Below are 16,287 nucleotides of genomic sequence, written 5' to 3'. Positions count from 1 at the left end.
GCACTTCCGCATAGCAACAGCTATTTAGGGTAAGTAAAACATTTTTATTTTTTTTTATTTTTGGTGGAAATTTTTTTTTCAGGTGGAACCTCCACTTTAAGCTTTATTTCACACAAACTTGCACAGGTAGAGGGATGGAGCCATAAAATGATCCCCTATTTTGTAGACGCTATAACTTTTGCCCAAACCAATCAATAAACGCTTATTGCGTTTTTTTTTTACCAAAAATATGTAGAAGGCTAAGTATCGGCCTAAACTGAATATACATTTTTTTTTTTAATATACATTTTTTGGGGATATTTATTATAGCAAAAAGTTAAAAATATTGCTTTTTTTTCAAAATTGTCCCTCTATTTTTGTTTATAGCGCAAAAAATAAAAACCGCAGAGGTGATCAAATACCACCAAAAGAAAGCTCTATTTGTGGGGAAAAAAAGACATACATTTTGTTTGGGAGCCATGTCACACGTGCAATTGTCAGTTAAAGTGACGCAGTGCCGAATCGCAAAAGGTGGCCCGGTCATTGGGCAGCCAAATTCTCAGGAGCTGAAGTGGTTAAGAACTCTGTGTCAAGCTGGTCCCAGAAACCTCCCGGTGGCCTTCTTGCTGCTCACCGCATGCTGCCACCTACTGTTCAGCAGACTTGTCAGCGATCCCACATCACTGCATGGCCAGTTAACTCTTCCCTAGGCTATTCAATACTTAAAAATATTTTTGTTGGGCTGGTTACACCTAAAAAATGTACATGTTCCAACTTACATACACATTTAACTTAAGAACAAACCTCTTGTTCATAACTCAGAGACTGCTTGTAACTGATATTTTTTTTTCTAGGAACTAATAAGAACTGAAAGTATTATTTAGCTTTACTGAATGATTACCTCTCGCTGTTAGTATGTTAATCTGTCTAAACCAATTTAGCTCAAGTTAGTCAGCAAGTCAATTACTACAGTTTTAATTTCAAAGTTAAGCCAGCTGATGTAGTCACAACAAAGGAGGCAGCTCTGGGACAGATTGTGCAGACACATCAAACCTTTTAAAATGTATGTCACAGTAAAATGAAAAAGAATCAGTATATCTCTTCTATACACCAAGATGGTGGTGCGGAGGACCCGAAGACCTGCGAAGAACTGGTCCAGTTGAGGACAGAGCTGGATTCCTAGACTGGAAAGTGCAGGTTTATTTAACCACTTCAATACCAGGCACTTTCCTGCCCAGGACAATTTTTAGTTTTCAGCGCTGTCGCACTTTGAATGACAATTGCGCGGTCATGCAACACTGTGCCCAAACTAAATTTTTATCATTTTCTTCCCACAAATAAAGATTTCTTTTGGTGGTATTTGATCGCCTCTGCGGTTTAAAATTTTTGCGCTACAAACAAAAATAGACCGAAAAAACAACAACTGATGGGCACTGATAGGCGGCACTGATGGCACTGATAGGTGGCACTGGATAGGCAGCACTGATGAGGAGCTAGTGACAGGCATTAGTGAGTGGCACTGATTGGGGCATTGACAGTCATTACTGATAATGCACTGATTGGCACTTTTTTGGGCACTGTTGTGGGCACTGATCGGTACTGGCATGCATAGGTGTGCGCAGCCTGTTGCATTAGGGTGTGCACCTGAAAGCTCAAAAATACGGTGCCGATCTCTCACTGTGTTCATTCAGAAGGGGAAGGGGCCGGTAAATGACATTACCCCCTTACCCCACTCATTCTGAAATATGTATGCCCACTGCAGTAGAGTAGCCAATGGGAGAGGAGGGAAGCCAGCCATGTTGTGGGAGGGGACACCGGGCAGCAGGGGGAATCTGCACTGCAGGGAGTGATTAGGGTGTGCCTGGGCACACCTGGCACACCCTGTGCGCACGCCTATGCTGGCATGCATTTATTATGGGGGCAGGCTGGCAGGTGTTGGACACCGATTGGCAGCTGATGGGCACCTTTTGATGGGTGCTGTGCTGATAATCAATGTGCTATCATGTATGCTATGTTATCAGCACAGACTCCCCCCCCATGACAGGGAGAGCCTCCTATCGGCTAAGTGATTGCACACATCATGCACAGTGATGTCATTAAATTAAAATAACCATATTCTCAAAAATGATGACATGGATCACATTATCACCTTGTCTCATTGTCTGCATGAAAACCCAGTACACAACAGCATGTGTAAGGAAACTCACGGGGGAAATGTCTATACTTTATACTATAACTCTTTTTGTTAAAGGTGATTGGCTTGTATGGATAATACTTGTGTAAAAGATGTTCATTTATGAGTCCCAATGTAACAGCTTTATCTCTATGGGATCTTTTTATATGACAGAGTGACAGGACACAATGTTCCATGTATTCAATCTCATTTGTACACGTCTTAGTCTGTTTAAATGTTCCACTGGTTGGAGCTGAAAAGGAGTGGCTTGATGTTATTCCAGCAAGTTTTTGTTCTTTCTTAAATCTTGACCTTTCCAGAGAATGCGTAGCAACTGGCAATGTAAGGCAGTGTGTAAAAATGGCATGCACTAGTAAATACAAGAATATTTAACCTATATGCCTCTTCCGAAAGTGATTTTAAAAAAAAATCACTTTATACATATCATAAATCCAACAGACTTCAGGCCAACCACGTGACATTACATGGCTTTTCTCCTTTGTGGCAGGGGTGTGCGGTCCTTACTTCTGAACAAAATGGTGCTCATGTATGATGGGAAAGTACTGTTCTGTCCAGTAGTGCTGTGGGCCTAATTTGGTGTGATAATGAGCCTGCAAGGGGTGTGTCCGCGATAGGCTGAAAATAGGTTGAATGACTCTTGACATTGTACCCAAACAATTTTTTCTTTTGGTGGTATTTGATCGCCTCTGCTGTTTTTATTTTTTGCGCTATAAACAAAAAAAGACCGGCAATTTTTAAAAAAATATATATATATTTTTTTTCTATAATAAATATCCCCCAAAAAAAGAATTAAATTTTTTAGGCCAATATGTATACTTCTACATATTTTTGTTAAAAAAACCCGCAATAAGCGTATATTTATTGGTTTGGGCAAAAGTTATAGCGTCTACAAATAGGGGATAGATTTATGCCATTTTTATTATAATTTTTTTTACTAGTAGATTAGCGTTTTTTGGAGGACTGCGACATTGCGGTGGACTGATCAGACACTATTGACACGTTTTTGGAACCAATGACATTATTACAGTGATCAGAGCTAATAGCCACTGATCACTGTATAAATGACACTGGCAGGGAATGGGTTAACACTAGGGGGCGATTAAGCGGTTACGTGTGTCCTAGGGAGGTGTTTCTAACTGTGCGGGGAGTGGACTGACTGGGTGTACAGAGAGATCACTGTTCCTGATCATTAGGAACAAACGATCTCTCTACTCGCTTTTCAGAATGGGGATCTGCTTTGCTTACACTGGCAGATCCCCGTTCTGGCTCTCTGTGGAGCGATCGCGGGTGGCCAGCGGACATCGCAGCAGCTGGCCAAGTGCATCAGCGACCTGCTGCGCACGCCTGCTATAGCTTTTGCATGGAGCGCCGTACCAGTACTGTGACTTGCACAATAGAGCCACCCTGCTGCAGAATATCTGCGGCGGCTGGTTGGCAAGTGGTTAAAGGAGAAGTTTGTGGTTCACAAAAAACAAACATACATACTCATCTAAATGATGCAGCATTGCTGCACAGTCCAAGAACTGTGATCACATTTCGCTGATTGCTCAGTTCTTAGTCTTCCTAGAGCTCTCTGTTCTGTCCCTTCAGGACAGGAGCAGCTGACTTCTAGGCTATGCTCGGCACTTTGTACAGGGTCACTACCATACACATGGGGTACCTTTACTTGAGCCATGCTCACAACCCAGATATACAGTATGACTAAACATGAACAAATTCTACTAAACTCTGTTGATGTCATATACACCAACATCACTTGTCACTTGTGCATTTAGGAGGGACAGGCAAAGCCAATGCCTTCTCTACCTGTCCAGCGTATCACCTCTACCTCTCTCCTAGTAACAATATGGGGTGCCACCGGGCACCTAACTTCGGCTTCATTTGTGGACTTCACTTGTTTTAACTCTTTCTCTTCCGTACCTGTGTACAGGATGAGGGCCCCAGCAGTGCAGATCTGCTCCTGTTGCTATGGGAGATAGATAGCGGTCAAAGGAGTGCCAGCAACAGCTCCCTCGCTCACCTTCCACATGCACACACTTAACCACTTATTCTTCACTGGCTCAGAAAACACTCTATTGGATATTTTTATTTTTATTGGACCAGGAACTTGGATGGGGATAGGGAGCATGGGATATGCCTAGTGAACTGCAACTGGCACAACCTGAGGCTTCTGTAACTTCTTGTTCTGCTTTACACTCTGCTGGTCGCACTTTATTGTCTCACAGGTTCCTAATACTGATATGGACTTGTACTACCTCAGGAGGTTATAAGCTACACACTGTCACTTCTCGGGGGAAGGTTGGGGGGTTGTTTACTCATTTAGCCATAGGATCACTGGTTGCCTCCTGCCGATATCCACAAGCTCTTCCCAATGAGGGAGATGAAGACTCACATCACCACAGGGCAGCTGGACTTCTTCCCTCCAACTTCCTTCTCACTCTCCCCAGTGAGCCTCCTTCTGACCCAGCTCAATCCCTAGACAAAGGATCTTCAGTAGGCTCCCCCAGCGGCTTAGCTGGGACCTTGATGTCTTCACTTTGACTTCTCTAGCTCTCCTGCCCCAGGGTCAAAGCTCTTGCACAGGTATCTCCTACTACAAGACTTGGCCTAGTAGCCCTGCACCCTTCTTTCTAGGCCTCAGGCTACTTATTGGCTCTTCCTTCACCTTCTGAGGACACCTCCCCAGGGATTGGTTGGATTCCCACAAATATTCAGGCTGTCTTTTCTGCTCTGACTCCCACTAAACTATGTAGAAGCTTCTAGAAGACAGGACAGAGTAGCAGAACAGCAGCCTGTGAAAAACTGAGCAGTCCTGAGAAATCAACCCCTGCTTCACAGTTTACAGAGGAGCCAAACAAAATTTTCCTAGCAGCCTACTCTAAACCATGAAAGTGCTACATAAATAACCACTTTAACTGCAGCCAGTTTGTATGGGGCCAGAAACGCTGCCCCTGGATGCAAACTGTTTTTGTTCAGAGCCAGTTAGAGTAGGGTGACCATACATCCCCAGTTTCAGGGGACAGTCCCTGGATTGAGGACACTTTCCCCGGACCAAGTCTGTCCCCAGATTGGATTTGAACAGGGGCTGGGGCAATTTCAAAGACAGTCAGTACAAAATTGATAAAAAAATCTGAATTACACACCCTGATCCTCGGCTCCTATTAGTTTAGGGGGGGTCTATTCTTTTTTCCATTATCTGAGCCCCTTTCTGATGATCATGTGCTGTTCGAAGCGGAGGGAAAATTCTTCAGTTTCGTGTGCATGCCCATTCAGCTCCGCTCTCATGTTCTTCTGCCTTGGCTCAAGTCCCAGCCAGTCACCTGCCTGCTTATCTCCTTGCCTTCCCTGGCAGAGTGATCTTCCTCTGCTCCCCACCGAGTAGTAGCCGGGGCCCGGAGAGTAAGACTTGAGAGGCTCCGAGGTGGGCGGCGGTGGCGACGACAGGCAGAGAGTCACTGACTGCCGCCATTAGTAGTGAAAAAAAAAATATGTCCCCGGATTTCATATTATAAATCTGGTCACCTTAAGTTAGAGGTCCTATTCTTATGTAACTGTTTGGGTTAGTGGTTAAGTGTGAACAGCAGTGGCGCCTGCCATTGATTTGTACAGGGTTTAATTCTGGCCATGCTGCTGCTGATCGCAGCTGTTCACATGCACTGTGTGCATTGGGGTGTTTTCCACGATAACAAGAATTGAACACTGTCAACTTCAGTTAACCTTTATTTGCTGGATGCTTGTTTCAGGTCCCCGGAGCAGAATTTATTGAAGTCAGAAGATCATCGTGACTGCCAAGCAACTAGTATTTTTAGAAGGAGCTCACCAATAGGAAACTTTAGATTTATCTCAGCCCATGTCACATTTAATCTTTGCAGGGAACTCTGGAATAAATATGAAATCACTGAAAGGGTGTGTGCTCTGTGTGTGTAGCTACGATTGTACCTTTCGGAGTGTAAACAGAGGATGTTTGTCATGTACCAGGAACTAATGACATGTGACGTGTCAGAATATATCTCTCACAGGTAATTCGGTTTCTTTCGTCTAACTTTTCCTTAGGTTTAAAACTGGAGAGAGAGAGGTGATAAAAGAAAAAGGGGAGACATTATATTTTAGGCCTTTTGGGCATACTAGGTGCCACATACAAACAGCAGGTTGACTTAATCAAAAATGAACACATCATGCTAAGAATTAAGTTTCATAAAATGCAAAAGGTAAAAAGGCGCCTATTTTTTCCTTATAGTATAATAAACAAAGTGACTGTGTTTGTACCTCTGAGAGCAGTCACTATGCTGGAGAAATAAATTCTGCCCGTTTAAAACCACCAATGGCTCCTGTTGCTTCTCGAATGCTGTGTGAAGTAGATGTAGATGTAGCCTTGCACAGCGCTGATCTCTTCTCCACTCTCTTACTCTTCACAATAGGGAAGGGGGGCACAGGGAAATTGAAAAGTGTTTTACCTTAATGCAAACAATGCATCAAGGTAAAAAAATGTTTTTATGTTTATTAACACTTAAAACAATATATATATATATATATATATATATATATATATATATATATATATATATATATATATATATATATACATACACATATGTAAATTAAGCACTTGATGGAATAAAGGTTTATGACATTTATCTTTATGTTATAAATTTCTCATTCATATTTTTATTCTGTAGATAATCTGCATTTACATTTACTCCTGAAGAAGCGAGCAGTGACTCACGAAACGCGTCAAGTTTATGATGCCTTTGTATTACTGTATATCACCAATTCCAATATGCGTGGCTGCTTGGTATGCTGTATCTATCACTGCCAAGTGGCTTGGCACCTTTGTTTATGTATTTCATATGAATGAATGAATGATACAATGAATGTTATACATTTTTAATAAATTTATAAACTCTGTTTACTTTGTATACTCGTATTGACCTTTTTGTGCTCACCTCATTTAAAGTCCCACCGGTGCTGTTCTTTGTTGATGGAATAAAGCTAGGAACACTGAAAATCCATTGAAACTGTACAGATGTGGTCAAAGCTTTCAGACAACTGCGTTCTTTTACAAATATGTTAGTTAATATATGTATCTATATGGTAAGTGTGCAGCGCTTTAAATCCCAAACGGACAATCCAAGAACAAAAGTTCAATAGTAGTTTAATCTGCAATATGCAGGGAATAAGGAGACCCGCCACCAGCACCCGACAATACAGCCGCTTACCCCATGTAGTGGACCCTCATCACAAAGGTCACTTCAGTTTTTTTTTTAAAATATACGTTTTTATTAATTTTCAAAAAACAACATTACAATTACAATTACAAAAACAGTAGACAAACAAAGACTACTTCAGCTTATATAAAGTAAACTCAGGTAAGAAGGAAGCCCATCAATCTTCATACAATTAGTGGCAGCAGACCGGATAGTGGATGCAGCAAACCTGTACGCGACTCTCCTGGTTCAAAAATTACCCTCCAGCGGTAATCATCAAATATATGTCATCCCATGCAGACAAAAGGAGACAAACCTCATTGTGCAGTACTTAGCTGAAATATTTATTCAGATAAAAACGATTGAAATTGCACTCACATTGCTGACAAACAAAAGCAAGCTCTGTTTGTATGTATACAGCCTCCCCCCCCAGAAAGATGGCCGCCGTGTCCCAACATGCAGTAGCGTCACGTTGCCGACTCCTCCCTACGTCGTTTCGTGAGAGAATCTCACGGATCTCCTTATTCACTGCATATTGCAGATTGAACTACTATTGAACTTTTGTTCTTGGATTGTCCGTTTGGGATTTAAAGCACTACACACTTACCATATATATCTTGCTATTGACTTCCTTCAATATTGTGCTGGCTGCTGATATCTTATTGAATTAATTGACACTAAAGATCTATAGCGCAACTAATTTTTTATTATTTTTCATATATGTATCTAAGTATCATGGAGTCTGGTAATGTAGTAACTAATCCCAATTTCCTATAAAAAATAAATACAGTAGTTCAACGATTGATATACTGCAGACACAGGCATCATATATTAGATATTTCATCATTTCATATCTAAATGTTGAGATTACTGGCAGACCAGATCTTAAAAAAAGTTTAATCTGCCACTATAATATATTCATATATATCAATATATTCAATTAGATACGCACAGCTGATGTTAAATTCTAATTAACATATTGTAAAACAAGCTCTAAAAGGGTTACTTTGTATTCATATTTTGTTCTGTATTTGGAGGGATTAAACATTTTAGCATGGAAGGTCCCCCATGGTTACAAAAGATTAAATCCAGGTTTGACCTTTATCCTGTTTGCAGGAGAAAGTCCAAATCCGACAAAGTTATGTATTATAAAAAGTTCAGGTGAAATAGTTCACCCAGTTTCAAGTCGGTTAATAAATGTCTGTGGTTCAGAGAGATTTTTGATCCATTACTCAAACAATCACTTATTGTAAGAAATGTTAACACCAACACTTGTTTTCAGTGCACCATGAATAACATGTTTGCACTCGGCACTGCTTAGAAGCTTTAGTCTGATCACCAGTTTAATTGCTAAGTAACGTAACTGAAAGATGATAATAATGAGAAAAAGAAGTCAACTTAGACAGTGTACTAAACTATGAATTTCACGACATATAGAGTAGAGTCTCATAAACATTAAAAAAGCTTACTTGTTTTTGCTTTTTTAGACTGCTGTCTGTTCAGATTTTTCTACTTATTTTTTTGTTAAAATGAGAGGCACAATGCAGTAGGTTATCATTTTTATTTGACAGCAATGGCCTTCTGGGAACCCATATGTTCATTTTCCAGGAACTTTATTTTGTCCATGCCTGTTAGAAATAGGGTGAGTTATAGGCAGGCCACAGAATAAAATGGAAAATGGTTTGGCAATGTCAGAAAACGACTGTTATGCACCATCAGTCTTGTGAGAAGAGTGGAAAGCTTGATTTCTTTTTTTTGCCATTATACTTGTATACCAGGTACAGCGCATTGGGTACCCCCATCACACCTGCATGGTAAATAAGATTTTCTGCAACCACAATATGGTGGTGGTCTGACCACCATCTTCTGTCTATGTCTAATAATAAAGTATTTTCAATTATGGATGAAGGGGGTTGTTCAATGCTTAAAGGGTAAGTTCACATTTGTACACTTTACAATTGGCTTTCCCAGGGCTTTTTTTCTCAGACAAAAGGTGCTGGAACTCCTCATTTCCGAGTCACCCCTTTTCTCCACCTCTACCCACCTCCCAGTACCGTTCCTTTTAGACAATATAGGACCAAGTATCATTTTGTGGTACTAAGTAATTTGTGTGGAATTTGGTAATGATATCAAGAAAAGCAGTAAAATAGATCCCCTGCAGCCAGCAACAATTGATCCCCCTAACAACAATGGACCACCCACAACAAAATTTCCCCACCAGCAACATTAGACTCCCGGCAGCATCAACAGATCTCCGCACAGCCAGCATTAATGGACTCTCTGGCTGCCATCAACAATAGACCCTTCCCTCAACAGTAGATCTCTTTCAGGAATAACTGACCCCCCAGCAACAATAGACCTCCACAGCAACAATATACCCCTCCTGTAAAAATAGATCTCCAACAGTGCATCAATACCCTGCAGCACACCCCAGCACCCTTTGCCATTACATACAGTCAGTCCAGGAGGTGCCGGAACTGCGTTCCCCCGCGTTCCCCCTGAAAAAACGCCCTGGGCTTACTTCAGATTATTATTATTGTTATTATACAGGATTTATATAGCGCCAACAGTTTGCGCAGTGCATTACAATATCAGGGAAGATAATTACAATAAAGTTCCATACAGGAGGAATCAGAGGACCCTGCCCGTTAGAGCTTACAATCCAGAAGGGAGGGTAGATTATTCAAATCTAATTGTAGTGTTTGTTGCAGGTAAATACACGCTAATATTTAGTCCATCTAAGCATGGCTACATTTGGATTAGGCTTAGAATTCACAACTCTCCCATTGTAGATAAGGAACTGAAGATTGTTAAAGGGTAAGTTCACCTTTTGTAGACTTTTTTTTTAAATTCCAGCTCCCCAATGCAACAATATATCATTTGTGTACTTTTTTGGCAAAAATGTCAAAGCTTTCCATTAAATCTACAGTCACTTTCTTTTCTTGTCCTAATTTATGTTTCCAAAATGTTTCCATTAGTAATGTCTTTCTTCCTTACAGACTATAGGTCATGATGCAGGAAGCAGTTGACCAGCTGACCTCATTAGCACACACCCTGCATCATCTACCCTCCCGGTCCCAGGTGCATGTTTTTTAAATAGAATGCAATCAATCAGTGATCACCCTTCTCTCTAAATACACAATTAGATTGCATAGTATATGGCCATCTTTATACAAGTACATAGGAGGGAGTGTAAAAAAACACTCAGCTGTCAAACCCCATTCACAACTCTGCATTCCCACATGCATTTTTTGGAACATTTTCACTCATCACGCATAGGGCAGCCCATCCACCTGAATGGGCTGCCCTACACACTGCAATCACCCCAAGGAAGCTTCAGATTTTTATTTATTTTTAGAATGGAGCTTGGAGCGTTATTGTGTTGTTGTGTTATAGTACCAATTTCACTTTCAGGCCCCATTTACATCTAGCATAGTGGGAGTGCACATTTTGTGTCTTGTTTTTCCTGTGACATGCATAGGGCAGCCTGTTGGTTACATGTAGTTTGTGGGTTGTGTGTTTTTTACTGTGCGTTTTGCAGCAGTTGCCCCTCATTTTTTTCACATGGCAAAATGTGTGTTTACTTCTGTGTTTGGTGTGCCGTTCACAATTAATGGAACTGAAACTGCAACTAGTATTTTTAGGTGTATAAGCATGGCCATACACTATGCAATCTGATTGTATATTGTGTATTTAGTGAGAAGGGTGATCACTGATTGATTGCATTTCATTTAAAAAACGTGCACCTGGGAATAGGTGGGTGGATGATGCAGGGTGTGTGCTAATGAGGTTAGCTGGTCAACTCCTTCCTGTGTCATTACCAATGCCTAATTTGCACAGATGGGAGCGGACTTCAACCTATATCCAGGTGTATCAGTGGGGACCCAGCAGCTTAAAGAGTTGTGGCAGAACAGAGAACCCATCATCTCAAACAGCTCATGCGGTTTAAGCACTACAATATTATAATCTCCTACCTAACTGGATATATTCAGTAAATCTAAGGAAGGCTATACAATCGTACTGTAATGTGTGTAGTCAGTTTTAGGCAGTAGAGCTCTGCTGTATAAGGCAGGGATTGCCAAACGTTTTAGTACTAGGGCCACATCGTATATATTACAAATATTCGCAGGTCGAAAAAAATATCATATATACATTTTATAAATGGATGAGTCCCCCTTCATCAGGGTCATCTTCAGAGTCCCACCTTACATCAGGGTCTCCATCAGAGTCTACCCTTACATCAGGGTCTCCATCAGAGTCTACCCTTACATCAGGGTCTCCATCAGAGTCTACCCTTACATCAGGGTCTCCATCAGAGTCCATCCTTATGTCAGGGTTTCTATCAGAGTTCACCCTTACATCAGTGTCCCCATCAGAGTGCCCCTTAACACTGTAAAGCATCCCCTACATTATGCATTTTTTTTTTTCGTTCAATCAGCAGGTTGAAAGACTTGACTGCACTATCCACACACTCGATGGGTATGGGGGAATCCCTCCCGCTGTGGTATTTTATTCTGACAGTGGGGAGCCTTCCCTTTCTTGATCAATGATCAGTGTTGCCAGCTATATACGACGGCACTGATGGTTTGAAAAAAAGCCCAACACAACAGGCTGGTTGCACACAAGTCATTCGATAGAGCGACTTGTGTAAAACCAACCTGCCCAAACGTGGATCTAAATTCAGACAGTCCCTGCTAAATCAGCCAAAGTTCGATCCATGTATGGCCAGCTTAATGCTTCCATCCTTCTATAAATTTTGGAGCAAGCGCATCATTGTTTGGATGATGTTACAGTTCAGTGTGAGGGGGCAAGGGATTGGCCTGCACTGGAAACTGCAAGGAAATGAGCGGGTTGGGGGGAATGCAGGGATCATGGTAGCCTCTTCTAATCTGAATCCCAATCTACGGTCTTTTTCTAAACCTGAAAAAAACAAAAATGTTGTATATTTCAGCTAACCAATTCTTATGCCCCGTACACACCATCACTTTATGTGATGAAAAAAAACGAAATTTTCTGTGAAGTAAAAAATGACGTTTTTGAAACTTCAGTTGCCTACACACCATCGTTTTTCTCACAACGTTCTAGCAAAGCGAGGTTACGTTCCACCACGTTTTTCCATTGAAGCTCGCTTCATAAGTAGCTTCTGGGCATGCGCGGGTAAAAAAACGTTGTTTTAAACAACGTTTTTTGCTACACACGGTCAATTTCTGTGAAGTAAAAGTTGACGTTTTGAAAAACGACACATAAAATTGAAGCATGCTTCAATTTTTTTTGGTCGTTTTTTAGAAGACATAAAACAACGTTTTAAAAACGTAATTTTTTTTCATCACATAAAGTGATGGTGTGTACGGGGCATTAGATGTGAGCTAAGTCAGATGAGAGCTTTTGGCCGGGAATCCCGTCCGTGTGTGTGCTACATCTGACCTTTTCCAACAGGAATAACTGCTGGAAAAAGATAGAGAGCAGGATCTCTTTTTTCCCATCAGGAAAAAATCCTAGCAGGAAAACTGTTCGTCTGTATGCAATTTCAACGCACAAAAAAACTTGCATGCTCAGAATCAAGTCGACGCATGCTCGGAAGCATTGAACTTCATTTTTCTCGACTCGTCGTAGTGTTGTACGTCATCGCGTTTTTGACTGTCGGAATTTGGTGTGACTGTGTGTACGCAAGACAAGCTTGAGCGGAATTCCGTTGGGAAAACCATTGTTTTATTTTCGATGGGAAAAACGCGCTTGTGTACATGGCATAACACTTTATAAGCAGTTACAGCAAAAGTCTGTTAAAGGAAGATGAAAAAATAACAACATGATCAACAGGTAAAGAAACTAATGCTGCGTACACACGATCATTTTTCGAGTTGTAAAAAAACTAAGTTTTTCAGACTCTAGAAAAAACAAAGTTTTTTTAACCCCATCATTAAAACGGTCTTGCCTACACACAATCGTGAAAAAAAAAAGCGCGGTGACGTACAACACGTACGGCGGCACTATAAAGGGGAAGTTCCATTCGGATGACGCCACCCTTTGGGTTGCTTTAGCTGATTTTGTGTTAGTAAATGACGATTCACGCTTTTCTGTCTTTTACAGCGTGATGAATGTGTTTACTCCATTGCGAACGGTAGTTTTACCAGAACGAGCGATCCCGTCTCATAACTTGCTTCTGAGCATGCGCGGATTTTTCACGTCGTTAAAGCCCACACGAGACCATTTTTTACAACCCGAAAGACAACAACGTTTAAAACGTTGTGAAAAAATAGAGCATGTTCGAAAAAATGTTGGCCCGTTTTTCAGAACCCGAAAAATGCTCTGAAGCCCACACACGGTCGTTTTTAACCACTTCCTGACGGCCGTACGACTTTGTACGGCCGCAGGGTGGCTCTAAATCTCTGACCCGCCGTCTTTTTACGGCGTCCGCTCCTCCGCGCCACTGGGGGGCGTGCGAGCGCCGCCGGCGGCGCGCGCGCGTGCCCGCCGCATCACTGAGATGCCGATGCGCGTGCCTGGCAGCCGCGATGGCCGCCAGGCACCCGTGATCGGCGGTTACAGAGACAAGGACGTGGATCTGTGTGTGTAAACGTCCTGTCAGGGAGAGAGGAGACCGATCTGTATGCCTTGTACATAGGGACACAGCATCGGTCACCTCCCCCAGTCAGTCCCCTTCCCCCACAGTTAGAACACACCCAGGGAATACATTTAACCCCTCCCTCACCCCCTAGTGTTAACCCCTTCAATGCCAGTTACATTTATACAGTAATTAGTGCATATTTATAGCACTGATCGCAGTATAAATGTGAATGGTGCCAAAAATATGTCAAAGGTGTCTGATGTGTCCGCCATAATGTCGCAGTCCCCAAAAAAAAAATCTCAGATTGCCGCCATTACTAGTAAAAAAAAAATAACAGAAAATAATAATTCTGTCCCCTATTTTGTAGGCGCTATAACTTTTGCGCAAACCAGTCGCTTATTATGATATTTTTTTTTTTTTTACCAAAAATATGTAGAATACGTATTAGCCTAGACTGAGAAAAAACATTTTTTTTTTTAAATTGGGCTATTTATTATAGCAACAAGTAAAAAATATTATTTTTTTTTTTCAAAATTGTCGCTCCTTTTTTGTTTATAGCACAAAAAAAAAAAAAACGCAGAGGTGATCAAATACCACCAAAAGAAATCTCTATTTGTGGGGAAAAAAAGACGTCAAGAGGAACAGATTGTTCATGCAGCTCCAGCCCAGAGGAACAGATTGTTCATGCAGCTCCAGCCCAGAGGAACAGATTGTTCATGCAGCTCCAGCCCAGAAGAACAGACTGTCCATGCTAAAGAAGGACACCCTGCAACAGCTCAAGGACTGAATGCCACTGCGACACACCTGCATCTAAGATCGATCGTTCGCTCAGGGGAGGACAGCTCAGGGCCGGTGCTACCACTAGGCAATCTAGGCAGCCGCATAGGGTGCCTTGCTGCCTAGGGGTGCCTGGCCACTAATGTTCCTACTCTCTTCTCTCTGCAGCAAGCAACTAAGTCTCAGCATCAGCAGGCAGCCATCGCTCTATTCGCACATAGTGTCAGCGGTGCAGCGGTGGCGGAGAACTGTGTCTGTGTCCCGACTCCCGAATTAATGGAAGCAAGCAAACATTCATTGATGGGCACTGGTAGGCTGCATTGATGGGCGCTTGTGAGACTGCATTAGATGAGCACTTGTGAGGCTGCATTGATGGGCGCTTGTAAGCCTGTATTTGATGGGCGCTGGTGGGCTGCATTTGATGGGTGTTTCATTAAAAAGATGGGGTATACATGGGCAGGGCAAATAGGGTGGTGTAAGGGGTGGAGCCAGAGGGGGGCACAATGAGGTTTCACCTAGGGTGTCAAAAATCCTTGCATCAGTCCTGGGACCGCTGATTGTGTACAGGATTTGGTGAGGGGGTGTTGCCCAGAAACCTTTAATGCTTTTCATAGAATACCACATCCAAGTATTTTCCACAGAGCTCCTACATTGCTGGTGAAGATCATAAAACGCAAAGCTTTGCCTCCAGGACAATACCGCGGTTGCTCTTAAAGGGGACACACCACGGGTATTGATGTAATTTCACTGGGTGGGTACTGGAGGTATCGTAGGCCGGCCTGGGGTTCCCCTTTAGCCACAGCATCCCACACACACCAAAAGTTATTGGGGAGTCTATTTAATCTGTACATATTGTTACCTATTGCTTTTGTTGTTTGCATAGTGTTCCTGACTGTTTTCTTTAAACTGTTTCAACTAAGTCCTGGGTACTTACACAGGTCCTGGCTGACTAATGTTAACCTGAATTTTACTTTTCTTCAAGTAAACTACAAGAGCTGTGTTGTGTATTCCTGCTGAGTTATTCCATTAATCACATTGATAGGTGTGCCAGAGGGGCTGGGACAGTTCTTTGGGGTTGAAAGGCAGAGTAAGAGCCGGTTCACACTGGGGGGACTCGTCAGGCGACTCAGCCGCCTGACAAGTCGCGTCCCATTCTACTCAATAGAACCGTTCTAATAGGAGTGACGCAAGTCGCTCCGACTTAGAAAAAGGTTCTTGTACGACTTTGGGGGCGACTTGCATTGACTTCTATACAGAAGTCATTTTGCAAGTCGCCTCTGAAGTCGTCTTCAGGACGCCTTGCCGAGTCGCCCCCGAAGTCGTGCCGCCCCAGTGTGAACCGGCTCTAACGAACTGAACAAACAAAAGCAGTTACCTTGGGGGTTTGCTACATCATTTTTATTTATTTTTTATAAATACAGAGATGTATTCATTTCTGTCTTATGTGCCTCCAGATTAGCTTTGAAAGTGATTTTTTTTTTTTTTAAGGTAGAAAGTGTGGAAGAGTTAAAACCTATGTCAGGTTTTATAGCAATCTGTAGAAAGATTCCCCTTCACTTCCTGTCAAA

This window comes from Rana temporaria, chromosome 1 (genome assembly GCF_905171775.1).
Source record: "Rana temporaria chromosome 1, aRanTem1.1, whole genome shotgun sequence".
In the NCBI taxonomy this organism is placed as follows: Eukaryota; Metazoa; Chordata; class Amphibia; order Anura; family Ranidae; genus Rana; species Rana temporaria.
The sequence above is the reverse complement of the archived record's forward strand: the minus strand, read 5'-3'. Positions refer to the sequence as shown.